Source organism: Mustela erminea, chromosome 4 (genome assembly GCF_009829155.1).
Source record: "Mustela erminea isolate mMusErm1 chromosome 4, mMusErm1.Pri, whole genome shotgun sequence".
Lineage (NCBI taxonomy): Eukaryota > Metazoa > Chordata > Mammalia > Carnivora > Mustelidae > Mustela > Mustela erminea.
This window is the reverse complement of record NC_045617.1, coordinates 126,028,890-126,056,637: the sequence shown is the minus strand read 5'-3', so window position 1 is coordinate 126,056,637 and position 27,748 is coordinate 126,028,890. Positions and strand designations below refer to the sequence as shown.

General features: G+C 45.2%; 1 protein-coding gene and 1 long non-coding RNA gene across 4 annotated transcripts in view; both read left to right on the top strand.

Moving 5' to 3' along the window:
* The window catches only part of GMDS (GDP-mannose 4,6-dehydratase), a 622,428-nt gene that overhangs the window by 581,333 nt on the left and 13,347 nt on the right, over window positions 1-27,748 (top strand). The gene's annotated exons all lie outside the window — the stretch shown is intronic.
* LOC116589062 lies at window positions 13,435-14,647 on the top strand. Its single transcript, XR_004285164.1, has 2 exons — window positions 13,435-13,729; window positions 13,938-14,647. It is a non-coding gene; the product is annotated as an uncharacterized LOC116589062 (long non-coding RNA).

Sequence of the window (27,748 nt, the reverse complement as noted above, 5' to 3'; positions counted from 1 at the left end):
AGGACTTGGCCAGGATGTGATTCCCACTTCTAGGACCTCAAAGCAGTCTGACCTTAGGGGGTTCACATAGCCCTTGGTTTTTTATCCATAATATGGGACAGATGCCTAATCTACTTAACCTACCACATACTTGCCCCTGTGGCTTTTTGAGAATAAAAAGTGATATACACAAAAGCCCTTCTGGGGACTCCAAGTCTACTTGAATGGAAGTGTCATTATCATTCCTCCCAAATGGCTGATTCCTGTTAATGTGACCAGAGGTCAAGTTTAACTCCTCTAGGTCACATTAGAAATTAGAAATAAGGTCCCCAGAAAGATACATTCTACTTATTTCATGATTCAACTTAATATAACAAATCCAAACTTACCGAATAAATTAAGGATGGATTTAGAAAACAGTTATCATTTTAGCTCAGTGGAATCTTTTTCAGAGAGCAACTTCCTCATTACATTTAAGACATGAGTACACGTACAGAAGTTCTGTTTTTCTAGTGCTGTAGCCATTGTGTGAAACAAGGCACGTGTATATTCTTCTCCCCCTTCTCCATCATCCTGTCATTGCCTTCTCTATTTTGCTCTCTTCCAGCTGAAACTCACTAAACATTGACAAAGTGGACCTGCAGATGAAATACTGAATGGGACTATATGGCCACCAAAGAGGAAGGGAGGCTTGTTCTTGTTCCAGGAAGAGAGGAAAACCCAGATCAAAAACAACATCAAAACCCTAGGCTATGCATATCCCTATCAGATACTCATTCCTGCCCTAGAAAATGGGAGAAAGTAATGTATAGCATAAGCCCGAGATAAGTCTCTATCTTCTTTGCACTAACAAGCCAAAGGTCTGCCTCCCTTTCCCTTTTATATTAATATTTCATTATCACTTTCAATTCCTAGGCCAGCCCATTACCTCTCTCACACACGGAATTGAAACCCCTTAAAATAATTGTGATTATATACTCTGTGCCGTTAAAAGCATGAGCCACCTTTGAATTCAGAGGAAAAAGATAAACTTCCAACTGCCAATTCCATGAATCATGCTCTGTCCAAGGGAGTTCTACATGTGGAAAGCCAACTGTGTGCATAGAAGGATATATATATATTTACACAGCACATATGTCATGTGTAAGTGAGCTTGATGAACGCTATTAAACTAAAACATGTTAATTCCACAGTTAGGACCATTTTAACTTCAATTTCAAAATGTTTTTACTGTCCTGTACCTTCGATATCATTGAGGTAAAGAAAACTCTACCCCTGTGTGCAGCCTTTTTACTGCTGTACTGGGATTTTTCCAAATTAAATATTATGTTTAAATATTAAATATTAGCATTTTTCTCTTAATTAGTAGACCAGAATTGCAGCTAATCAGGGAAGATTTTACATGAGGCTTGAACCCATCAATGCTGGGAGAGTCACACACTGAATCCCTTTTTATTCATCTGGCCTACACTCAGAAGAGCATCATGTCCAGCTTTATGGGGTTGTCTGTATTGTAAATACAAAAGTGGGCCCAGACGTAGTGGAGTTAGAATTCTAAGAGGACCCTCTTTCATTGAAGGCCCCTCTAAGGAGAAATGATTCCTCTCCATCAGGGGAGAAAACTCTGTCTTCCATATAAGTGGACAGTGAAGTCATAGGCACTCACCTCAGTATCCCTTCGGATGACACAGGACAATGGGATTTGAGGGGGAGCTGGCAGGTGAGGCCCGAGTCAGAGGGAAAAAGGAGATGCCTGTATGCTCAGAAATTTCTGTGGTCAGAGGTGGCCCAGACTTTTATTGGTTTTGACCAAACGCGGATACAAGATTCAGGAAACAAAGAGCCGATTCTTGGTCTTAAAAATCAATTATTAAGATTCAAAGTTGGTTTTTTGGAATAGGAGTGAGTAACACTTTAGAGTCAGTTTGACAAAAAGAGTCACCAGATTTAAAAAAAAAAAAACCTTCATGGATTATTCTTTTCTTTATAAGCAACTTAGCCTAATTATTAGAAAGAAATTATAATCGGTGATACGTATAGATATTAAACACTTACCCAACAAAATCTTATTGGGTGCCAAGCATTGCTATAGGCCCTGGGGTGCAAGGTACCTGCTCATAGGATGTTTACATACTAATGGGAGGGCAGAAACCATAAATCATTGAGTATGTTCAGGGGAGATGGTGTGCTATGAAGAAAATAAAGCAAGGTAAGCGCTGATCAAAGAAGGCCTCCCTAAAGATAAGATATTTGAGCAAAGCCATAAAGGAAGTGAGGGAGCAGGCCACACAGATCTTCAGAGGAAGGATGCTCAGTGAGTGCAAAGGCCCTGTGGCAAGTGTTTTTGCCAATTGAAGGAACAGCAGGGGAGCCAATGTGCCTGAGAGAATGAGCAAGGGCTGGAGGAGGAGAGGAGGTTAGAGAAGTAACCAAGAGCCAGTCAACACAAGGCAACACAGTCCATTGTTAGCATTTGGGGTTCTAATGTCTTGTAGTGGGATTATTTTGGCAGGAGGAATGCCTCAGTGCAACTTGCGTTCATGAAAACATCTAGTTGCTATGAGAAGAAGTCTTTAGGAGGCACTAGTGGAAGCAGGGAGAAAGTGACTTGGTTTTCTACTATTCTAGGAAACTTGGGGTTCAATTAAATAGGTCAGAACAAGAGGGAATTTGGGGGTGCTTTGGTGGAGGTTGTTCTAGTTTGAGCTGGGTTCATAAAAGGAAGCAGTGACTAAATTTTCTGAGCTAACATCCTCAACTCTGGTGTGTTCTGCCTGCATAGTTTCCACACCCTCAATTCCCATTATTTCCCAGTAGCCCTCATAAAGATTTCAAACACATCTCAAGTTGAATTTATCTCTTTCCTTTTCCAATGCATGCTCTAGAAAAGCTGTAAGATGCTAGGAAAAGCTACAATCTGGTCTTCAGTACCATATTTGAGCAGTGAGCTCTCTGAAAATAAGAAATTTTATATCTCCATGAAAGGGTTCATAGAAGGAAATGTCATATTTGAGAGGAGAGCACCAGACTTCTCATGATTTCCAGAAAGGGGGGAAGTAGGAAGCTTTTAGTAAAATAAATAAATGCAAACCTCTGTCCTCATTCTGACAGTCTCCTTGTGAGGATTTGTAGACTAGGAAAGTTTCGCTTCTGAGTCCTTGTTCAGTCATTCGTTCAACAAACATCCATTCATCCCCAAAGCAGTGTTCCTCAGTGCCCTCAGCATCTTGGTAGGAGACAGCACAAATGTTATTCCAGCATAATCCCCAAATTTACATTTTTATCAAATAACCAGAGAAACATCGGGATGACTTCATTCAATTAAAAAGTCAAGACATTTTCCTTGGCTCTCATGACAGTGTATATAAGTTAACATCAGCTAGCCCATGTGGCATCCACTTGAATGACTCCTGGATAATGTGGTGAGTTACCACAACAGAGTTCATCCCAGCCCTCCCTACTTTCCTCAGACTGTTCTCAAGTCACCCCTGCTGCAGGATTGCAGAATTCAAAGTCTGGGCCTCCAGCACCATGCCATGGTCGCCTTTACAGCCGTCCCCAAGCTCCACCGTCTCCCCGTTGTTGGGGGAGGCCCTTGCATGAATTGAAGTGCCCAGAGTCCTCCCTTGTCTCCCACGGTGCAAGGTCATCACTGTTATCTAGACCCGGTTTGAATTCCAACTCTGCCAGAAAATGGACTGTCAGTACCTCGATTTCCCACTCCTAAAATGCAGCTAAAAATAAAGCGCTGTTTCCACCTGATGGCCTTGATTTGAGGATTAAGTAAGTGAATGTAGTTCTTGGCACACAGAAGACACTCAGAAGGGCTGGTTCTCTCTCTTCCTTGCCCAGAGTCCCCTTTCTGCCCCCAGTCACCCGATTCCTCCTCTGCCTTCCGCCTTCTGCCAGCATGTTCAGTTGCCAGAGCCATGTGCCACTCAGAATTCCCGAGCCCCCCTGCTGTAGTATTTCACTGGGTTCACGGTCACCTCCCCCATGTTCCCAGTGTCCATTTGTGTTGTTGCTGTTGTCTTGGGTGACCTTTAGGTGATAGGCTCCTGCTGCCCTGCTTTCTCTTTACCTCCAGTTTTTCCTCCCTCAGTCGTCCAGCCGGGAGAGAGCACAGCTCCCTTCCCCAGCTAGCCTGCTTGGGCCTTCTCCTGCAGCTAGACCCCATAGGGCGCCTCCGGCATGGTGAGGGGGATGCAGAAGCCAAGGGCTGGGTCCTTCCGCCCCACTCGCTGCACCTGGACAAAGCAGTGGGTCAGCCAGAGCATGGCTCTCGCTCCCTTGGCCCGCTCTGGGTCAAACTATTCAGGGTCGGAAAGTAATCGAGGAGTGCATCAGCTTGTGGAGTAGGACAAGGTCCAACAGACAGTCTGTGGGCTCAGCCTCCTCTGACGGTTTGTCAGCAGCTCTGCCGCAAGCGCCCGCCCTCAGCCAGAGGCACTTCTTCGCTCCGGGCAGTGAGGGCTCAGGCCGTGCGGTGAGCCAGCTGACTACACCACTAGCACACCTGGGTGCGAGTTTGGATCAGGTGCTTCTAATTTACATTCCCAGACCCACTCTGGGCTTGTTGTGTGGCCTCAAGCAAGCCACTTAACCTGTCTGTTTCCTTATATGTCAAATGGAGATAATAATACTTAACTACATCACAGGGGTGGATAGTGTATATTAATTAATTAATGTTTGTAAAGTGCTTTGAAGATGCAAAGCTGGTTAAGTGTTTAAGTATTCTGATGATAGTCCTTGCTTATTATTAGAACCTTCCCAGGTTCCTGGACCATCACTCACTGATTACGACTAGGTTCTAATAGCACCTGCTGTGCAATCCACTCGGGGATCTAAGGCACAACCCATGAGAATTTAGCCCAAATGGATTTATAATTTGAAAAAGATGTCAGTGAGGCCTGTGCCCAAATGTTGGGCCAGTTACCGGGCTCCCTAGCAATTTTCCAGAAGCCGAGAGGACTGCATCGTGGTATTTGCTGCAAATGGTGCTTGTTGTAATTGCTTTCATCTTTTATGTGGTGCTGCTCAGATATAGATTGAAAACTGCTTGCTGGGACTTGCGGTCTCCTTAGGCCATATCTCAAGGTCACGATGGGAGAAAATGGAGGCCATATGGTGTGGCCAGCACTGTTTTATTTACAAATCCATGGAACTGTGCTGGAAAGAATGAGAGTTCCTAATATACTTGTCTTCCAGGCAGCTCTCTGAAAGATTCCAGGTGCTGTGCATGAATATTTTTTGCACCTCCTCTTTTGTGGTCATGTCTATTTTTAAAAGATTTTATAGTGGGATTTGGATTTCAGATTTGCCACTATCTTCCGTAATGCCCCATTACTTATATCGCACAAATGAATTAGGTAGGTTGAACTCAGGTACGAGGCTGCTAATAATCAGAATAAAAGGACTCTATCCCCAGCCGTGTTAGAGATGTGGCTCTTACCCATCTGATCGAAGAAGTGAACAGAACAGACTCTATCCCACAACTTAGAGCTTTGATCATACTCTCCCTGATAACTTAAATAGAAAATTAATTTCTGCATATTTTTCATTAACATTCATCTTCATTTTCTTCTGCTGGAAGTACCACTCGTGACCCCTTACATTCTTTTCCTCATCAGCCTTTCCATACCAATACATCCTATGTGTGCAGTATTTTCAAAGTTTCCAAGAGCTGAAATGGCTTTCTTGGTTTTTCTGGATAGTTGGTGTTGCTTTCTCTTCTTTTCTTTTTTTAGATGTTGGATGAAAGTCTCCCTCTTCCAAGTTTTGTGTAAAGAATTAACTCTGAAGATCTTCAAAACTCATAAAGCTGAAATCCTAGGTTTTATCTTAAAAAACCAAACCAAACCAAAACAAAAACCAATCCCATTAAGGCCCCTTGAATTTTAATTGGCACATGGATTGGTGGATTTACCTTGCCCTTCTCATGATTGCTCCAGATATGATTATCAGGACCTTTCCAGGCACGCTTAAGCAAGGAAGCATGAGCATGTATATAAAACAGCATGCATGTTATTTTCTTCAAGGTGCTACTTAAGTACCTGCTTTAAGAACACAAGCAGGTCCTTTGGGATGGAGAAGCAATGTGACACACAGTTAAGGCGCGGAGCCAAGCACACTCTGCTCACACAGAATGTCTGTGTTCAAGCCACTGATACTTGGCGGGGGTGGGGGGAGGGGCGGTTGCACCACAAGGAGACTGAGTTTAAAGAGGACTCCTTTTTTCTGGTGAACATATGTTAACTTGCTAGGGATATAAAGTGGGTTGAAAATAGATGTTACTGTTTAAAAAAAAATAGACATCATGATTATGATCATCTTCTTGCTAGCAGCTAGCTTCAGTTTCCCCGAATAACAGTCTTTTTCAAGTGATTATGCTTGAAAGCCCTCTAAAGTTTGCTAGGGTAAGCTGTCAGAGTAACAGTGCCCATTACTTTAAACAGATTTATTATAACAAGAATCTTAGAAGGGGGTTGAGGAGAACCAGTGGAAAAGGAACGTGCTCTTATCTTATTGCCACCTCGCAACACTCGCAACCTTTGGTTCACCCATGGGCTGACATTGACCTCCCCAGGGCTCTCACCTACCTGCCAATCTCCTCCTCGCCATCCAGCCCTTCCTTCCTGCCTTTGTTCTTTGATGCAACATCTGATCCACCCACAGCAAGATGCTCAGATTGTGACCCACACCATGATTCGGTGTAGATGAGGTGGCCCCTCACTAGACAGCCTTGCCCCAAGAGATGCTCTTTAGTTAAAACAGCGTCCCTGGGAGATCTTATTGGGGTGACGATGTTCTAATACTGATGTATGGTAATGGTTGCTTAATTCATTTGAGTAACTAAAGATCAGTAAGTTGTACAATTGAAATGGGTAAATTATATGATATGTAAAATATGTGACAGTTAAGTTGTTTAAAAAAAAAAAAAAAGCCTGCCCCGAAGTTACTCCCAGCATGCAATCTCCCATGTTCCTACCCACCCAGCAGTGGGATTCCCCAGGCTCCCCCCACCCCCCGATGCACAAATCCTCACGTACCACCACAGAGGCCAGGCAGGGTCCGTTTTGCTCAGTGCTGAAGAGTTGGTCACTAGCTCATGAGGTGGCCCCTTCTACTGTCAGAAAGCTGTTGTATTTTTTTTCCATTAAAGCCGTGTTTTCCCTATTAAACTAAAACCTGCCTCTGTATAACTTCTATATTTATCTACCCCCAAACAATGCCAATTCCTCGCCCATGTGAGTCTTTCAGATATTAGGGAACAACTCTCGGCCAAAGTTCTCGTCTCTAAGCAAACCCTAATTGCACCTCACCTTCCTCATTCCTTGGACATTTTTAACAACAGGCATGCTGGGTAACACCACCATGCTGCCAAGGTGACTTTGGTCGAGACATTGACTCCCCAGGGATGGTGCCTCAGTCGCTATTCTATAAGAAGAAGTTGAGTAAAGTAACCTTCAAGTGTTTCAGATTATGAACATATATGCTAGATTTTTAAAAACTTGCTCTTTTATTCTTTAAAAAATTAATCTCTTTGATTCTTTAAAAAATTAATCATTCAAAGAAATTCCTTTTTTCTTCATGATCACTGGACTTGATATGATTATTTCATTAAGTATATGAAGCATGGCATAAAAATAAGTGAAATAAGTCAGTCAGAGAAAGACAAATAGTGTACAATTTTACTCATATGTGTAATTTAAGAAACAAAACAGATGAACATGGGGAAGGGAAGGAAAAATAAAATAAGGTGAAAACAGAGAGGGAGGCAAACCGTAAGAGATGTTGAACTCTAGGAAACAAACTGAGGGTCACTGGAGGGGAAGTGGGAGGAGGTTAGGGTAATTGGGTGATGGGCACTAAGGAGGGCTCTTGATGGAATGAGCACTGGGTGTTATATATGACCAATGAATTGTTAAATTCTACTCCTGAAACTAATAACACAGTATACGTTAATTACATTGAATTTAAATAAAGAATTTTTTTTAAATGGAAAACAAGTCTTCTCACCTGACCCATGATGTCTATGATAGATTGCCACCTTCACACAAGGTGATTATATCTCTGCGTTCTGCCAGGGGGCTGAGGGTGTCCTGGCCAGCAGTCAGCAGACCTCTGCTCTTCAGTCCAGGTGCGAAAACTCTAAATAAAATGAGATTTCACAAATCGTGACTTCAGCTTTGAAACAGTGAACAAGCTGAAATGTGCTTATTAGAGAAGCAACTGCTGGCTAATAATTGATGTTTTCCCCTAAATCCCCATAAAGAGATAGTGTCACGTAGATATTCATTTATGAAGCACAGCAATGCTTATAAAGTCAGTTCATGATGAAGCAGCCCATTTGAAGAGAAGACGACCTCCAAAATAATGTCTTCCTGTTTAGAATTCAGGGCCATGTTTTCTAGGTCATCATTTGGATATCTATCTATTTGCAAACACATACCCTTTCCACTCCCAGCCTTGAATTGTTCCATGAGAACAGTCCAGAAGTATTGGACCCTCGTGCTGTGCAAGGCACGATTGAAGGGAGGAGCCCAGTTTCCAGGCCCAGGCCAGCATGACGCTGTCCACAGAGCACATCTCATACTTGGGAACAGGGGACAGAAAAATTATTATGCAGGTTTTCCACTTCGGTTCTTTGTTACAGGACTCTTTTTAAGGAGTAAAGAATAAAATTAATGAAAGAGAATTTTGCTTAACTCTCAAGGGAGAAAGAAAACGAGTTGGGTAGGAACGAGGAGCCTAGGGTGCCTGTCCTTGATCATCACTCTTGGTGGAAACATTTTACAGCACCCAAATGGTTGCTGCTTCTGAAGGACTACTCAGGACAGGAAACCGGGTCTCGCTTCACAAACTCAGGTAGTGAAAGAGCCGTGTGAATACCAGTTAATAAATGCCTCAGTCTGTTTTTAACAATGGAGGGTATCAGTGTCCTGCTTGAAAGCATTCCTAAGCTGGCCAATGTTGTAAAATAATACAGAAAACCGACGTTTTTATTGTGACACAAGTTACCATATAGCAGTTATCTGCTGGCTCATCTGGTTTTTATGATCCACGGTGTAGCTGTCATATCGAGACCTGAGCACTGTCCCCAGGCTCAGGCTCTCTCGTTTCAGCACCTGCCTGAGTGCATAAGCGCCACTTCCAGCGTGGAGCCTAATGGACTCTGTCTGCGGGCCTGTGCCAGATGAGCTCCTTCCTGGCTCTGTCTCCTTCACACTTCACTCTCAGCTCTATCTGAAAGAACAGCCACGAGACAGACACCACGTGCTCACGGCTGTGTTGTCTGCACTTCCTCTCATCAGGAATCTGATGAAATCCTCCTCGGATGTTAGATGTCCGTGAGTCGGGCTCCCGATTCCCCTCCGTGGCAAAGCAAACTCTCTCTCGAGTGTCCTCTTCACCAAAGGAGTGCGGTGTGGCTGGATAATTCCCATCATCATTCATGAGCCACTGTACTGGGACCTATCTGGGTAGACAAAGGGCTCGATGGCCACTCCCTGCCCGCTGAAACACTTCTCAGATGCTCCATGAGAGAGACGGCGATGTTGCCGTGTCCACCACCTTACTGTGGCATAACATCATTGCATGAAAAAATTAATTCAGCATTTTTAATCATTCAGATCTCTTGCAATGTCATGATCAACGGCCACAGGCTATAATAGATCAGGGCTTCAAGTTTCTTTGTGATCAGCTTGGTGCAGAGTGGAAGTTTGACTTCAGTGAAATGGGGTGCTGGCTGGAACAGGGTCCTGGTGAGATGTGTCTGGCCACATACAACTGCACTTGTTTCCCCCTTGAGAAAGCCTCCAGCATGGTCTTCTGGGAGGCTAGACCTCTGTCTCTCCTTGGGCATTGTGAACGTAATTGTAGAGTATATCCTGGTGAGAGACCACTGGAAGGAATGCTTGGCCCTTCTCCAACAGGGCGTACTGGACGTTATAGACCTTCGGTCCTTCCCTCGGTTCAGTTATACAGAGGGAAAGGGCCATAGTGTGCAGCCAGGAGCCAAACTTACATCGGAAAATATAAAGTTAACATTTTCTAACAATCGAGTCAGTCTACCTTACTGCATGTACTGATTCACCACTTACAAAGCTCTTTGCAGATGCTACCTCATTTGAGCCCGAATTTGCGATTCACGTTGGTAAATCTGCCTGGGGAACAGGGGAGAAGAGTAGGACAAAAAACATTTTTCTAAAATGAATAAATTGCTTCCTCATTGACAAAAAAAAAGATAAATCTGGGTCTAATTTAGCAACTTAAGTAGTAACTGACTGTGGAGGTAGTAACTTTCTCTTCCAAACTGCGCAGCTGGAAGGCCCTGTTGCCATCGGACCCCACGGGGCTTAGCACGTGCTTCTAGCAGTCAGAGCTCAAGAAGCAAAACTGAGTGCTTAGAGTAGTGAGGACATTTCCAAAACTCAAATACCAGTGACAGAACACTGGCATTTGTTTCTTTTTAAGAAAATTTTAATTAACCATATCTGAAAAATTGGCCAAGTCATGTTGGAAAATTAATCTTATTAAGTTAAGATAATTCAGTTAGCATAAAGAAGTGAAAATAAAGAGACTCAACCTAATGGATTTGGCAGATGTTGTCATATACCTGGGGTTATGGAGACAGACGTCCTATGTCCACCATTTACCGTCTATATGATCTTGACCAGTCACTTTGCTTCTTTATCTCTGTCTCCCCATATGTGCACTGGGCATTGGGATGTACTTGACAAAAAGATGTGACCCTGACTCTGAGGACATTATTGTTTACCATAGTGCATATATCATGGCCAAAAACAAAGCTCTGAATTGTGGATTCTGGGTGATATGTACAGTACATCCATTATCTTCTTCTTTCTAGTTTTGTATTAAAAATGTTAAAAGCTTTTGACTTAAAAAAACTAATATAAATATTTTATATAAATGGAAAAATTTTCACCTAAAAAAGGAAATATATATGATATATATCAACATATATATATATATATATATATATATATATATATATATACACATATATGTCAGTTGAACATGAAATAGTTTGGAGTATCTTTAGAAATTTAAGAAAGGCTAGGCGCTACATGGAATTGTTGAATCACTAGATTGTACACCTGACCCCAATATAACGCTGTATGTTAAAATAACTAAATAATTTTGTAAAGAGAAATTTAAGAAAGGAATTATCAGAGTCCATGTACTCACCCCTGTACTTTTCTTAAAACCAGTATATTGAGTTCCCATGATGGAGGTAGTATTGTGCTAAGTGCCAATGAATTAAAAATCAAAGCTCAGATACCACCTAAAGGAGTAGTTCTGGTGTGACACTTTATGAAAGATAAAGGAGAGATTTGGTATAGTAATGACTAATTTATTTATTTTTCAGTTGAGTATTAATGGAGTATTTTTTAATTGTGATAAATAACATAACATACGATTTAATGTATTCATCATTTTCCAGTATGCAGCTCAGTGGTATTGCCTACATTCACGTTATTGTGAAACCATCACCACCATCCATCTCCAGAGTTCTTTCATCTCTCAGCACTGAAACTCTGCCCCCATTAAATATTAATCCCCATGCTCCCCACCCCTCCCCACAACCCCTCCAGTCCCTGGCAGGCAACATTCTACTTTCTGTCTCTGGGAATCTTACTACTACTCTGGGTACCTCATACAAGTGGAATCTTATAATATTTGCCTTTTTGTTTCCAGTTTATTTCACTCAGCATAATATCTTCAAGGTTCATCCATGTGACATGTGTCAGAATTTCCTTTCTTTTTAAAGCTAAGTAATGTTCCATTGTATGTATCTACCACATTTCATTTATCCATTCATATGTTAATGGACACTTTGTTGATTCCACCTTTTTAGGTGTTGCAAATAATGCTGGGGGTGGGGCCTGGGTGGCTCAGTGGGTCAAGCCTCTGCCTGCAGCACTGGTCATGGTCTCAGGGTCCTGGGATCAAGCTCCACATCGAGCTCTCTGCTTAGCAGGGAACTTGCTTCCCCCTCTCTCTCTCTGCCTGCCTCTCTGCCTACTTGCGATCTCTCTCTCTCTGTCAAATAAATAAATAAAATCTTCTTTAAAAATGCTGTTATGTACATGGATGTACAAATATCTCTTTGAATAGCTAAAATTAGTAAGTCAGGAACTGACAGATATTGGTGAAGATGCAGAGATCAGGGAACACTCTTACACTGTTAGTGGGAATGCAAACTGGTGCAGCCACTCTGGAAAACAGTATGGAGGCTCCTCAAAAAGTTGAAAATAGAGCTACTCTATAACCCAGCAATTGCACTACTAGGTATTTACCCCAAAGGTACAAGTGTAATGATCTGAAGGGGCACCTGCACCCCAATGTTTATAGCAGCAATGTCCACAATAGCCAAACTATGGAAAGAGCCCTGATGTCCATCAACAGATGAATGGATAGGGAAGATGTCGTGTATATATGCAATGGAATATTAGTCAGCCATCAAAAAAATGAAATCTTGCCATTTGCAACAATATAGATGGAACTAGAGGGTGTTACGCTAAATGAAATAAGTCAGCCAGAGAAAGACAATTATCATATGACTTCACTCATACGTGGAATTTAAGAAACAAAACAGAGGATCACAGGGGAAGGAACGGGAAAAAATAAAACAAGATGGAAAAGAGAAGGAGACAAAATGAGAGACTCTTAACCATAGGAACCAAACTGAGAGTCGCTGGAGGGGAGGTTGGTAAAGGGATGGGGTAACTGGGTGATGAGCATCAAGGAGGGCATGTGATGGGATGAGCACTGGGTGTTATCTGCAACTTATGAATCCCTGAACTCTACCTCTGAAACTGATAACTAATAATACCCTATGTTAATTGATTGAATTTAAATTTAAAACAGCAGCAAATACCTCTTTGAGACCCTGCTTTTAATTCTTTTGGGTAGATACCTAGAAACAGAATTGATGAATCTTATATTAATTCTATTTTTTAAGTGCTCGCTTTGGCAACACATATACTAATTCTATTTTAAATTTTTGAGGAACGTCCCTACTGTTTTCCACAGCAGCTGTACTATTTTACATTGCCACCAGCAGTGCTCAAGGATTCCAATTTCTCCACATCCTTACCAACAGCTATGTTCAATTTTTGTTTTCTTTTTAAGTAATAGTCATCCTAATGGTTGTGAGGTAGTATCTTATTATAGTTTTGATTTGTGTCGCCATTATGTTAGCAGTGTTGAGTATCTTTTCATTCGCTTATTGGCTATTTGTTTATCTTTGTTGAAGAAATGTCTATTCAAGTCTTTTGCCCATTTTTAAAACTTTGGTTATTTTGTTGTTGAGTTGTAGGAGTTCTTTATACATTCTGAATATTATCCTCCTATCACATAGATGATTTACAAATATTCTCTCCCATTCTGTAGGTTGCCTTTCCACTCTGTTCATTGTGTCCTTTGATGCACAAAATTCTTAAATTCTGATGTAGTCCAGTTTATCTATTCTTTATTTTTATTGCCTGCACTTTTGGTGTCCTATTCAAGAAATTATTACCAGATCCAGTGTCTAAAAGTTTTCCTTTGTTTTCTTCTGACAGTTTTATAATTTTAACTCTTAAGTTTAGGTCTTTCATCTATTTTGAGTCAACTTTTGTACATGGTGAAAGGTAAAGGTCCAACTTCAATCCAGGTTTCCTGGCATCATTTGTTTAAGACTGTCCTTTCCCCTCTTGAGTGGTCTTGGTACTCTTGTCAAAAAGTACGTGAGGGGGCGCCTGGGTGGCTCAGTGGGTTAAGCCGCTGCCTTCGGCTCAGGTCATGATCTCAGGGTCCTGGGATCGAGGCCCGCATCGGGCTCTCTGCTCAGCAGGGAGCCTGCTTCCCTCTCTCTCTCTGCCTGCCTCTCTCTCTACTTGTGATCTCTCTCTGTCAAATAAATAAATAAAATCTTAAAAAAAAAAAAAAAGTACGTGAGGGTTTATTTCTGGAATCTCTATTTCATTCCCTTGGTCTGTTCATCTGTCTTTATGCCAATACCACACTGCTTTGATTACCAGAACTTAGTAACAAGTTTTGAAGTCAGGAAGTGTGAGACCTATAACTTTGTTCCTCTTTTTAAAGATTCTTTAACCTATTCTCAATCCCTTGAGACTCTGTGTGAATTTTAGTATGGATTTTTATTTCTGACAAAAGATCCATTGGGATTTTAATAAGGATTGCATTAAATGTACAGATTTCTTTGGCTAGTATTGTCATCTTAACAATATTAAGTCTTCCATTCCATGAACACAAGATGTCTTTCCATTTATTCCTGTCTTTTGCACTTGTTTTTGAAGCCCCATTATAAGCCCAGCACCATCTTTGATCAGGGGAAAAGGAAAAATTTAATATTTTTCCTAGAGCAGCTTACAGTCCAGTTTGAGTGAGACAAATTATAGAATAAGTCAAGACCACCAGAATCAGAGGGGGAAACAAACTGTAAGAGGCTCTTAACTATAGGAAACAAACTGAAGGTTACTAGAGGGGAGGTGGGTGGGGAGATGAGGTAACTTTGGTGATGGGCATTAAGGGGGGCATGTGATTTGATCAGCATTGGGGGTTATATGCAACTGACCAATCACTGACACTACCTCTGAAATTAATAATATGCTGTATGTTAACTAATTAAATTTAAATAAAATAAAATTTCTTTAAAAAGAATAAGTCAACGGCATAGGTGAGAAATGACACTTATTGAGTGCATCAAGGTGATGCCATGAGAGTCAGAGGCGGAAAGCCTGTCTGACCAGCATTAGGACCCCTGGGAGACTGATGGGAGTGGCAGAATGGAGAAAAGAAGCAGTAAAGCCAGGGATCCAGTGGGCTGGTGACCTGAGTGACCAGAAATGGACTGGAAAGCAAAAATAAAAAGCAAGCAAGGGGCGCCTGGGTGGCTCAGTGGGTTAAGCCGCTGCCTTCAGCTCAGGTCATGATCTCAGGGTCCTGGGATCGAGTCCCGCATCGGGCTCTCTGCTCAGCAGGGAGCCTGTTTCCTCCTCTCTCTCTCTCTGCCTGCCTCTCTGCCTACTTGTGATCTCTCTCTGTCAAATAAATAAATAAAATCTTTAAAAAAAAAAAAAAAAGCAAGCAAGCCTGAGAGGTCAAGGGGAATCTTAAGCAGAAATGGATAACCTGGCAGAGACTGGGCAGAAAGCCCAGACAGCACCCCGTGTATCTATGTGTGTGTAGCAGATTTGGCACATCTGACAAGCAGGGGAAGGACAAACAGCAAAATATAGACAGAAGGAGACCTTAGACAGTGTCTGAGCAGGCAAACAAACAAACAAAAAAACAGTTTCTTAGGAAACTCCTACCAATCTCAGATCTACCGGTTCAACCAAGAATATGCTCAGATTAATTCTCAGAGTTCTGTGTCACTATCAGTAAAGAGAACATAAAACAAGGAACTTTTGGTTCCAGGCATGTACAGTGCAGAGGATAGCCAGCTGAGCATGTGATGTTGAAGTTCAGGGTGTTTCTTGCCAATCCATGCTTGGAAAAAAAGGCATCTGTGCAGTTGATTGTTTAGGACAGGAAGGAGGAAAGATTCCAACATTCTGATGATTATGAAGAGCCTGGTTCTACAGATTTTCATCCATTATCTCATCTAGTCTTCCTCACAGCTCTGTGGGGGCAGAGATCATGGCTTCCATCTAAAGATGAACAGGGATTGGGGCACCTGGGGGGCCCAGTTGGTTAAACGTCTGACTCTTGGTTTGGGCTCAGGTCATGATCTCAGGGTTGTGAAATTGAGACCCACGATGAACAGGGAGGTGCAGAGAGATCGTCCCAGAAACATGAAACACCGAGCAGTCACACCCCTACAACACTACTTGTATAACACTACTTAAAGGCCACATCCACATCTACTCATTCCAAGGTCAGGAATGCGGGAGGGCTTTAGATCTAAAGCCCGAACCAGGGCTTTAGATCTCCTGGGCAAGAGACCCACATGTGTTCTAATCCCCGATCCTAGACATGGCCAACTGCTGCTCTACTACACACAGCATAGTCGGAGCCTTGGTGACCCAAGACCCAGAAATTGAGGCTCAGGGAGCATCCTGGAAGGGTGTTGTTTCCAGGAGAATGTCATCTTCCCTTCTCTGTCCCCTTCCGGGAAAAATCAGAAACACAGATCGAAGAACGGTGTGTAGGATAGCCCATGAGGAAAGTGCACCTGGCCTCAGCAATTTGCTCCATCCAGAGCACTCACTTAGATCAGCCTGACTCTTTGAACTCGTCACTGAGTCCTCCTAACCTGTATGACAGGAGTGAGCTAGGACAGGATGAGAACAAGCCATGGGGGTGAGTGTGGGCCGCTGCCTGCGTGCCGCGGCAGGCACAAGTCTGCCAGCCCCAAAGTGGCTCCTTGCCTGATTAGATCGAAGGGGAGTGTGCACACTTAAATAGTGGTGAAACCCAGCGTGGCCATAATTACTGAGATAAGGTGCTCGGAGGGAAACATGTACCTGTTGAAAGCCAAGCCTTGTTTTCATCCCAGGAAGAGTCCGGTAAAGCTACTCACCAATTTTCATGGTCAATCTGGTTCTGTCACAGGCCGTGGAGCTGGCCCTGCCTCCCCAGGAGGGCCTGGCAAGGTCACCAGCTATTTTCCTGTTTCATTCATTTGTTCATTTTCTTCCCAATCTAAGGAGACTGCCGTCATTCTCTAAAACATTTAGTCAACAGATAGTGAGTTAAGAGGAGTTTCCCCCTCTGTCCTTGTATGTTATCCTACTTGGTGATTAAAAAAAAAAACAATAATTGGCAGCCTTCTTGGAGCCTTTCTGGTTCTACCCGGTTACTAATGGACTGTGCCGTGTCTTACATATTCTTTGTATTTTTTTTAAATATTTTGTTTATTTATTTGAGAGAGAGAGAGAGTGAAAGAAAGCACAAGTGGAGAGGGAGGGGCAGAGGGAAAGGGAGAAGCAGACAACCTGCCAAGCAGGGTACCCCATGTGCGATTCCATCCTAGGACCCTGAGATCACAACCTGAGTGGAAGGAAATGCTTAACTGACTGAGCCACCCATGCGCCCCTCACATATTCTTTAAATAGGTGCCACCATCCCAATCCATCAACAGCACACTCAGGGGGAGTGTGGCCGCACTTCAAGGAGCCTCTTCCCATCTGTAAAGAAAGAAATTGATGTAGAGTTACTAGTTGTTGTTTTCTTGGCGCGGAGTTTGGTCATTAAGAATGCTGTCAGAAGACAGGTGTTAGAGGCGAGTGCGCAAGTTAATCCTTCGCGCCTTTGCGGGGCTCACAGCTGCCCTGACAGTTACAGCTCTCTGGGCTCCGAGTGCAGTCACTGACTTCAGTCTCCAAACACTGAAGCAAGGGAAGGAAAAGGCTGCAGTGCTGGAGCTTAGAGCCTTAGAGCTGAGAGGGGCTTCAGGTGTCAACCCCAGCCCTGTCCCTTCACAGCTGAAGAACGTGAGGCCACACAGAAGTGCTTGGCTGCTCGCACCATCAGACCACCAGGCGGCTAGTTACCTGGGGCCTTTCTCATAAGGTGAGGTTCAGATTCGCTGGCCAGGAGGCGTGCTGGAAAGTTCATTGTGTTCTTTTTAGGGCTCTCTGGAAGATACATTTGGGGAACTATGAAGCCAGGAACTGGTCACCCACATAAAGAAATAAAACATGTTAGAACTATTTTCTTAAAGAGGCATTAGGACCATAACATCTAAGAGGTGCCTTTGAAACACAGTAAAAATGTCTTTATTAGAAACTGATGCAATAAACTTTCCTTTAGGAATAAATAAGAGATGGCTTGGAAAGAACCTACTATGGTAACTGACCTTTTGTTTGAGAATGAGTTGGAATGTAGCAAAAGAGAAAAAAAAATGCCCTTTGGCCTGCATATAAACAAGATGTAGAGATTAGGGCAAGAACATTTGGATCTATTGCGTTTGTACCTTGTGTAACATCCTTTCGTCTCATAAGGTGCAATAATAGAGGATTTCAGTTCCTCTAGGAATCATAGTTTAATGAATGCATTATTAGAAAAATTAAAATGTATTATTACTTGTGCTCTACAAGAGGCTAGGTACACAGTGTTACAAACACTTTTAATATTGTTGCCACAGAATACATGAGAAGACTGTGTTATACTGAGATTGAAAAATTACCAAATAGTCTAATCTCCCAAACTGACCTCTGAGACTGAGTTTTCTCATCTGTTGGGGTCGAGGTGAGTCATAGCAAGACTACATAAAAACCCCACAGTGCGATAGTGTCATCTCTTCCCAGGTTTATTTGCTGAGAGCTGCATCGCAATATTATTCTAAAACAGGACCCTAATGACCAGAAAGGGCTATTGCACACCTGTGCCAGTGAAGCCCAGTTTTATGGCAAGTGATTTTTAGCATCATCTGAAACCTAGCATGTGAATAGTATTTTGTAGCAATACTCTAAGTTAACACTTCTTTCAAAAATAAGAATTGTAATTACATTTGTGTATTTTAAAAGCTTGCCTTAAAAAGGCTCATGTTCTCTCTAGTTCTGATTCCATACAGTGTTGCCTTTAAAGCCATTATATCTGGAAATTTAAAGCAATAAATTCAAAGAGGAGCTCTAGGGAGAAGACTGTTTATGTTTTAGATCCTTTATCAGCAAGGTCTCCGCTGTAGCCAGCAGAAATATTAAACAGAGAGGCAGCAGCCACAGATCACCACAATATTTTTACACTTAGACCAATAAAATGCAGCTATTTTACGAGAGTGATTTCATTTAAAATTGTACATAGTTGCAGTGTTTCATTATTTGGGAGTGGTAATTAACCAAGCTACCTGTGCATTAAAGGATTATGAAACTACAGATCTGACAATTCTCTGTGCAAACAACTTTGCATTTTTGTGGAGGAAATAAGAGCCACACTTTTCCTTGTACAGAGGAAAATTTAACTGTGTATCTTTAACACTGACTCAAAACTTTCTTAATTAGATTAGCAAGGAATAAGAGTTTAGCAGAAGTGATGCTTTTTGTATGTTTTTCTCACATAAATTCAGTAACATGGTGTTGCTAGTTACAAAATTGAGCCATACCTTATGGCGCAGCCCTCGACAGTGATGGCACCACAACCTGTAGAGCCTCCCGTGTTGCTGAATGCAGCTCCATAGGCAGTTTCCAAGAAGTAAGCAACTCAGAAAGCATGGCATTGGAGAGAAAGGTTTTCTTCAAATCAAACTAGATGATGAAATGTGCAGGTATGTTGAGATGTGACTTCCTGTGATAGCGTTTCACACAGAATAACTTACATCATCACTTTGAAAGAATAATAATAAGAAAATCCTGAGAAGAGAAGATACCATGGCCCAAATTATCAAGCCCCACGTGTGTTCTCATCAAATCAGACTTTCCTTCCTTAAAACAAGGAATCTGATCACTCTTTCAGGAAACAGATCTTGAGCACTAACTGTAGGCAGAATATGTGTCATTTGCTTGCAGTGTGGACAGTGTGGCAATAAGCCCCCCACATCTAGGATGTGGAGGACGGAGCTGTGTCAGTGGGAAGAGCGTAGAGCTGCCCGAGTCTGAAGGAAGACCAGGTCACTTAAGATCAGCAGCTCTGGGGAGAGGTGGCATCTAAGCTGGCTCCTGAGGAGTGGGTATGCTATGAGTAGGTCCAGATGGAAAGAAGGACATCCCAAGAAGAAGGAATAGCTTGTCCTTCCCACCCTGGCCTGAGAAGGTTTCTGTGACTCTGCAGGACTCAGCCCAGACACCCTCTCCTCTGCAAAACCTGTCTGTCCCATGAAAGAATGCACACCCACCTCACCTCCCTTTTCTCCTCCACTGTCCCCATGAACAGCCCCAGTCACTAAGCTGCCATGATTGGCTTAGAGGCCTATCTCCCTGACCATTCTGTGCACAGCTAAAGGTACTGTGTTAGTATCGGTGACTGGAAGCTCAGCCACATGGATGCTTCCAGACCTTTCAGCCTACTAAGGACTATCTTTAAAAACAAACAAACAAACAAACAAACAAACAAAAAAACCAACCCTGCTTAAATTCCTGTCCCTGTGTGCAAAAGGCAACGCAGTGTTTCTTCTCCCAGCAGTTGTGTGAATTACCTGGCTTCAGGGCGTCTCCTGCTTCTGCTGGGCTCTCCATCCTTGTCTGAATCTCCTGCATCTGCCATTTCCCACATCACATAGCAAATAAGATGTTCTGTCATTTCAAGGATGTGGCAGATAAGGTATATCTTAATGAATAAAACAGTTTAAAATCATCTATTGGACAGGCTGGTTCTCCCAAGTCTCTGGTCATTGTTCCCTATGGAGCACCAGTGCCCCCGGGAGAGGGGCCAAGAGCCTGTCCCTCTGGCACCTGCTCAGCTCCCCTACTAGGTCTTGTCACCTTTATGCAAAGTCTATTTTTTTAAAGACTTTATTTATTTATTTATTTATTTATTTAGAGAAAAAGAGCGAGACTGTGGGTGAGAAGCAGAGGGAGAGAGAATCTGAAGCAGACCCCACACCCAGTACAGAGCCTGACTCAGGGCTTAATCCCACAACCAGGAAATCATGACCTGAGCCAAACCAACAGTCGAATACTCAACTGACTAAGCCACTGAGGCGCCCCTGCAAAGTCCTTTCCTACTCAGCTCCCACCTGGCCAGGCCAGGGAAGGGGCAGGAGGCCTGACCTCCCGTGTCCAAGGGAGCCATCAAGACCTAATTGGGAGGCAGGCTGATTGAGACCCACCAGCTCTCTTTGTCCTCGCTTGTGAATTAACCTTCCCTCTCCAGCCTCGAGGTGTTTAGCTGTGTACTTTCAGCATGCAGTACCCGGAATGTGATGATCAGCATGAGATTAATGCTTCTTCATTGGATTTCTAGATTCCGAAAGGTGGGGGAGACCTGAGTATGTGTGTGCTTCCTGGTCAGTCCAACCTTTCCTGAATGTAGGGAGTAAAACTGGAAAAGTAGCTTGAGATCAAACTGTCAAAGATATTAGAAGTCAGAGGAAGAACTTGGATTTTACTTAGCAACTAATAAAGCTTTCTAATTGAAGGAATGTCCCAAAGAGCTTCTGAAAGAATGAGCAGCATCCCAGGGAGATAAGGGACACTGGAGCCAGGCAGACACTGGTCTTTGAAGGGAGCGGGGACTGTCGTCATCCAAGTACATGGATCTGAAGGCTATGAAAGGAAAATCTGAGAGCAATATATTTGAAAATGATGTGGGCAGAGTAGAGAAGAAAAAACTAAAGTTGACCAGAATTCTCAGTGGGGGAGGGGATGGTGATGGTTACAATGCAATAGGAATAGTGAAAGGAATACACTGACTTCATTTTAAGCATTCCTGTATCCATCCAACAGCTACTGAGTGCGTCCTGTGTGCCAGCCACAGTGCTAGATCTTGAAGATAGAGATAAATGAGAAAGGCACATCCTGCCCCTCGTGGAGCTTACATTTTAGGGAGGCTGACAGTAGAACAATAAATTAATTGACAAAGTAATTACAAGCTGTGAAGAGGGCCAGAAGGGACACTAAGAGGATGCCGTGATGGAAAGAAGCAGGGGAGAACTTCCAAAGGGAAGGGTCTGTGCTCAGGAGGCCATCCTGCATACTGCGTGGGTCCCTGCACATGGGCAAGGAACAATTTCTGCCCCCGTGGAACTTTCTTTCACCCAACTGGGGGAGAGAAGCTCAATGGCTAAAAGCAAAGGGCTGAGGAGTAAAGCAGGCCAGAAGCTGAAGCTCATCGCCCTCCACACCCAGCCAGCACTCTGTGATCTCAGGCAGGTTACTCTGTTTCCTCATCTGCAAACTGGAGATGATATCTAGCACCTAAAGTGACTGGGAGAATGAGGTGCTATAGTAGACGGAAACTGCAGAGTGAGTGTGCAGGAGTCGTGGCCGCAGAAAGAGTGGTGGCCCGAGGCACGGAGGCACGCTGGGGCACCGGCCGGTGCTGGGGGCCGTGCCCACATGTGTGTGCAGGTCCTGGAGGCTTGCACCAACGCAGCAGTGGTACCGTGAAAACACACCGAGCGCGGGAGGCTCAAGTACAAGGCTCTGAGAAAAGCAGGAGCAAAGGGCAGTCTGTGAAAGGTCTTGAGCTGGTCGGGGAGTTCAGTGTAGCTGCTCTATGGCCCTTTTCTGGAAATTGAGAGAAGCAGAAGGCTTGGGGGCCATGTTGAGGGCAGACTTGGAAGCCCGGCAGGGCGTGTCACGTTGGTAATTTACCAGTGTTGCTGACAGGCCACCAGTCACAGTCATAGTGTGCGCACCCAGGTCTGAAGGGCACTCACGTGCATACCATAACTCACATGTTTCCTCAACACCTTCAAGGTGGGGTTGGGGGGGTCTCACCTGGCAGGGGAGGGTCTTCCTGGAGTTGGTCACGTCATCCTAGAGGCTACAGGCTAAGTGCTGGTGCTGTGGGCGTGGGCCTGCCAGGCCTGGCCTGTACAGCTGGAGGGTATCCAGGGAGCAGCTCAAGGTTGCCAGGGGAGCAGGCAGGAAATACACAGTCAGGACCCAGCAGGATGCCTGCCATGGGGCTGGGCCTCGGGCTGGGAGGATAGGCATCCGGGGAAGCTGGGGGCTCAAGGGGCCTGTGAGTCCTGGGAGCCGGTCTGCTGAGGCAGAATCCGGATGTGGTCTCCTGGGATCGCTCACCTCCAGGGTGTTCTTCCTTGTGCTTTTCAGTGTTTCAAAGGGGCTTTTACAGGCTCCACTTGCCTCATTTAAGCAACTTGGGAGCCACTTGGTGATGGGAGTAATTAAAGCAAAAGAACCTCCCCGGGTAGGGCAGACATGGAAATGTCCAGCTGAACTGTGGACAGTCGGGCTGCAATTTAAGGAGAGTCCATTTTTCCTTATAATGCCTGTTGTGTACCCAGAAGTGGGCTGGGTCCCAGCGACACCAAACTGAGTAAGACCCCAAAATGCGTATGGATCTGAGGAAGTGATCCTAGGACAGCTTCCCTTGGAAATTCTGATTCATTCAGCCTTGCTAAGGATCCCACTAACTCCTTTAAACAAAATCCACAAATTTGCTGAGGAACACTGATTTCGCTGAGGAAACCGAGATCAAGAAAGGTAGAGATCAAGAAAAGGAAAGAAAGTACCGGCTTGATCTGCCTGATGCCCACCTCCTCAGAAGACACCCCGAGGATGTAGCTGTGTCCACTCTTTCACGGCCAGAGGCCAGAGGCGGTGGTTGAAAGCCCCTGAGGAGTCCCCCCCATAAGCAGCTATTCCAAAAGAGGAAAAAAATTAAATCACAAAAAGAAAAGGAAACGCTCCGAGTGAGGAGGGGTGTTACGTGAGGAGCAAAGGTAAGGGGATGCTTCTGGCTGGCTGCTCCTAGTGTGCACTGGGATCAGAGTCATCCTGCCCCGAGCACCACTGAGCCCCGTGACTTCCTGTAGGACTCAAGGGACAGCCCCTGCTGGGCCCCAGCTCCTCCCCCTCCTTACAGGCCTGGCACAGCTGGCACACAGACACTACCTGCAGGTCATGAGGCAGGTTCTATTAAGTCAAGATATTACACTGTGTTTCTACTCATGAGGATGAATAAACACACTCCATTTATAACTCGAGATTATGGTCACCAGAAACCCAGTTCTCCAGCCCAGAGCACGAGGCTAGGTTGGCCTTCACCTGAGGAGAGGGTGGTATTTTAAAGGTTTAAAAGGAGAAATGTATTTTCTCCCCCTCACCGAACCAACCATTTCACACAGGCCAGAACAGTTACAGAACTGATGACAAGGAAATAAGCTGAAATGGGGCAGATTTCAGAGAAATGCAGCCTGCCACTGTCCGCCGGTGTCTACAGAACATGACCTCCACGCAGAGAGCACTGGACAAAAGGAGAGAGCAATGTGGGGCGCAGAAGGCCAGGGGCGTCCCTTCTTAGCGGGTAACCAGCAAGAACGGGCAGGAAATCCCAAAGGGGCAGGTGGGGTCAGGGCCTTCTTTTGGGTGCTAAGGAACTTTCTAAGGTGTCTTGCATCATTTTAGGGAAAAAGATGTGTTGAGTTGCTAGGAGCTTTTCTAGTTCCCCTCCATGAGGGTAAGCCAGAGAAGTACAAGGAGCCCCCACGACATATATACAGTATTAAACAGAAGGTTGGCCAATATTTAAAAGCCTCTACTGTAAGTGGCTCCTTGAGAAGGAAAGGAGAGAGAAGAGTGTAGCAGAGAGAGAAACCATTCGCGAGAAATGAGCTGGGAGCACCAGGCCCCCGAAGCGTGATGCTCTGAGTCTTCAGACCTGAGCTCATCTGCCAGGATGGCTAATGCGTCTTTTCCTCCTCTCCCCTCTGTGCCTCCTTGGATACTACGCCCTTGCCAGGGCTCCAGTCAGAGGGATGGTGGTGCAAGAAGCACTGAGTCACCCGATAAAGATCAAAGTGGCCGTTCAGGTTCTGCCACAGGCTCGAGTCAGGCACGGCTGTGAGGTGCCCTGACCATGGGGGAAGTGTCTCCCTCCTCTGAGAGGGAGAAGGTAAATCTTCTCTCCTAAAAGACCTCCTCTGTTCCATAACCCTGCGGCACCATCTGTGTGCTATTAATTGGCCTCCATTTATTTTTGCTAACTTGGTGACAGTGACTTAGGTTATCCCACAGAAACTTACAGTATTGGGTCTCACTCTACTCTTCCAGAAACTCCAGGGTGCCTACATGTAGAAGAGGACCCGAGTGAGCGAGGGATTCCTCTTGGGCTCTGGGCTTCGGAACTCCTCACAGAGTCTGTGTGTGCTGCTCTGGCCTCCATCCCTTTCCCCAGATGCCCCAAAATGGCTCCAATCTGATCACCAGCCCCTCGGTGGTCAACAGGTTCCCCAAGTGGATCCCTGAAGCCACCCCTAGGCAGAGGGTCTGATGAGTACCCAGATGAAGGAATATATCCAGGGATCTTTTTGACAAAGTTATCGATCCTTACATCCTGGATTCATTGCCACATGTAACAGCTTACCTCACCCCACCTCGGGGGCTTCTGACCAGCCAGCTCCTATCACCACAGGGCCCTAGCTTGAGCTGCTTCCCCCACTTGGACTGGTGAATCTGGGTTGTCAGCCTAAGTCTCTCTGCCCCCAAGTCCCATGTGTTTTCACAGGGGTACGGTTTAAATAAATGAGGACAAGCAAGACAATGACAGGCTATGGGGAACTAACAGTCTGATGAGGTGTCGGCGGCGGAGTGCCGGGCAGCCACTTTGGAGAACCAGCTCCAAGGCCTGGCGTGGCCTCCAAGGCATCTGCTAGACGCCCTAGGCCCCGATGGAGCCTTCGTGTTACACACTGACAGTAGTCGCCATTTGTGGAGAGCCCGCCCAGCATCAGCCACTGTTCTAAGCACTTACGGTATCTCCGATCTTTATTACATGCAGATAGAATGTAACAGGTTTAAAATTATAAAACTGAGGCTTGGGTAGTGAGTGACAGTCAGTACTGGTATTCCTCTGAGGCCCAGCTCCGCCCGTCATGCTAACCTAGCCCTCCGGACTGTGAACCTGGGGTCCACAGCCAGCACAAGGGGGGATTCCACACCACGCTGCCCCAGCCATCCCAACCTGCAAGTCACAGAAGGTTCTGTAACCCCCTTGTGCGCTTCAGCTCCTGATCTGACACCTATGCTGTCTTTACCTTTGCCCTTTGCTGTCCTCCATCCCACTCATGGTTCACGATCCAGCTCAGGGAGCATTTACTCTGAAAAGATCTCTGAGAGCCTTGGTCCCTGAAGGGCTGCGGTCCCCTCTTCTGGCCCTTTGTGAGGGTAGCTCTTCCTGGTTCCAAAGGGACCATGTTAAGACGAGTCCTCCCATTACTGATTTATGCAGGTGCCTCAGGTACAGGCTTACCCCAGGGCACATTTAAGGCCACCACAATGCTCATTCTCCTCCCCTTTCTTGTCCCTCTTCAGGTCTCAACCCTGTGCCTCCTCCCTGTACTCATGTGGCTTCCCCTCTGTTCACATGCTCTGGCCCACTCTGTGCTGTGGCACGAATCAGATGATACGCCACGAGTTCGCTAGTCTCTTACTACAGGACCTTGAGCCACTCAAAGGCCAGGTGATTATGGCTACTGAGTGTGTGGATGGCTGAATGTTGCCAGAATTATGTAAAAAAAAAAAAAAATAGGCCAAAATATGCTTTTCAAATAGTAAAGCACTACACAGCTCAGACAAGGGGCCCAATAAACAGATGCTCTTACTGCCGGCTCAGAGATCTCCCCAAGCCCCCCACCCCAAAGCTAGTCATGGGCACAGAGCCAGTCTGAGTGAACAGCAGCCAGAGGCCCTCCACAGCTGAGTCCCGAAGGGCCAGGGCTGGGGAGTGGGGGCAGCCCCCGACCCACTGAAGAGGGCACCTCACGTAGGAGCCCCCTGAGCAGAGGCTTCCTGACCTGGTGGCACTCCATACGGCAGGCCATCTGGTGATGAGCTTCATTGGTGGGAAGTATATCCCCCACTTTCACCGTATTTATTTACCGTGCGAGCGCTGCAGTGACACGCACGGCTCTGGGCAATAGATACTGCCAGTATGTGTTTTACAGCCACAAGAGAGCTGAAACACTCAGTCTGGCAGGCTCTGTAGGAGGCTCCCCAAATGTCCAGGGATGCTTATCTGGGGAGTGTTTGAAGCCCTAGTTCCCTCTGGGCCTCTGGTGCAGCACACCACTACCCAAAATCCTGCCTCCCTCCTCGGGTCACTTGCCTCCGAACCAGCGCCCTCTGCGTGGAGCCTTCCAGCCCTGTGGGCACAGCATCCATGGGCAGAGGTGCAACTGGGCCGCAGAGGCCTCTGCCATCTGACTGTGCACTGAGTTACCAGCTCCCCCACTGCCTGGCTATACCTGGAACCGTGCTGAGGCTAAGCCAGACCAAGGCCTGCTAGAGCAGAACTCAAGAGCCACTGCTTCTGCTGCAGCCTCTGCGAGACAATGAGCTGTCGTTAGGCAAGGAGATGCCACACAGGATCCCTAAAGGTTGATGTAAGGAACGCAGCCCTGTGCAGGCACCAGCTATGCTAGCCCAGTAGCAAGCAGGGCCTTAGAAGGGACCTTGAAAATTCTTCCAGTCCCTCCCTTCCCTCATTGACAGATGAGGAAAGCTCAAGTGACAGAACTCAGGCGACCGGACCAGAGCTAGGGCTCACCCCTGTGCTAGCTCCCACATCATCCTGGTTCCTATACAAAATCCTGGGACAATCAGGTTTGGGCAGGCCTTTCCAGTTCAGAAATCAAACTGAAGGAATTGACAGTGGTGGCGGTGAGGGCCGGGTGATGCGGCAGTAGGAAGCCCATTCTCAGGTGGATAGTGTGGGGGCGCGGGCTCTGAGCTCCTCCAAACTGGGAGCTCCTCCCTCCACCAAGCACCAACCTTCTGGGAACCTTCATGGGGCTCTGTGTAATGATGTTGAGTCTTTGATCCTATGAAGTCTCCGTACAACACAATTGAGGTGTCGCAGTAAAACAAAGTGAACATAACTTTGAACTGTGTCCCAGTCTTCATTTTTGCCAGACTTTCAACCCTGACGAGGCCCTTGTCAGTCCTAGCCCAATCTTTAGAACACCTCTCTTCCCCAAGGCTCAGGAATCCCAGGATCTTCTGTGTTGATGTCAATCTGCAAAGATAGGCCTACCTTCTATGCCAGTGAGCTTTTATAGACTTGATGTGGCCAGAATTCTAGAACCATCCAGTACTCTATCTTTGTCCCTCTTTCCTATGTTTATTTGCAGAGTACATCATGCACACCAAAGAAAATGAGGTTCCTGCTT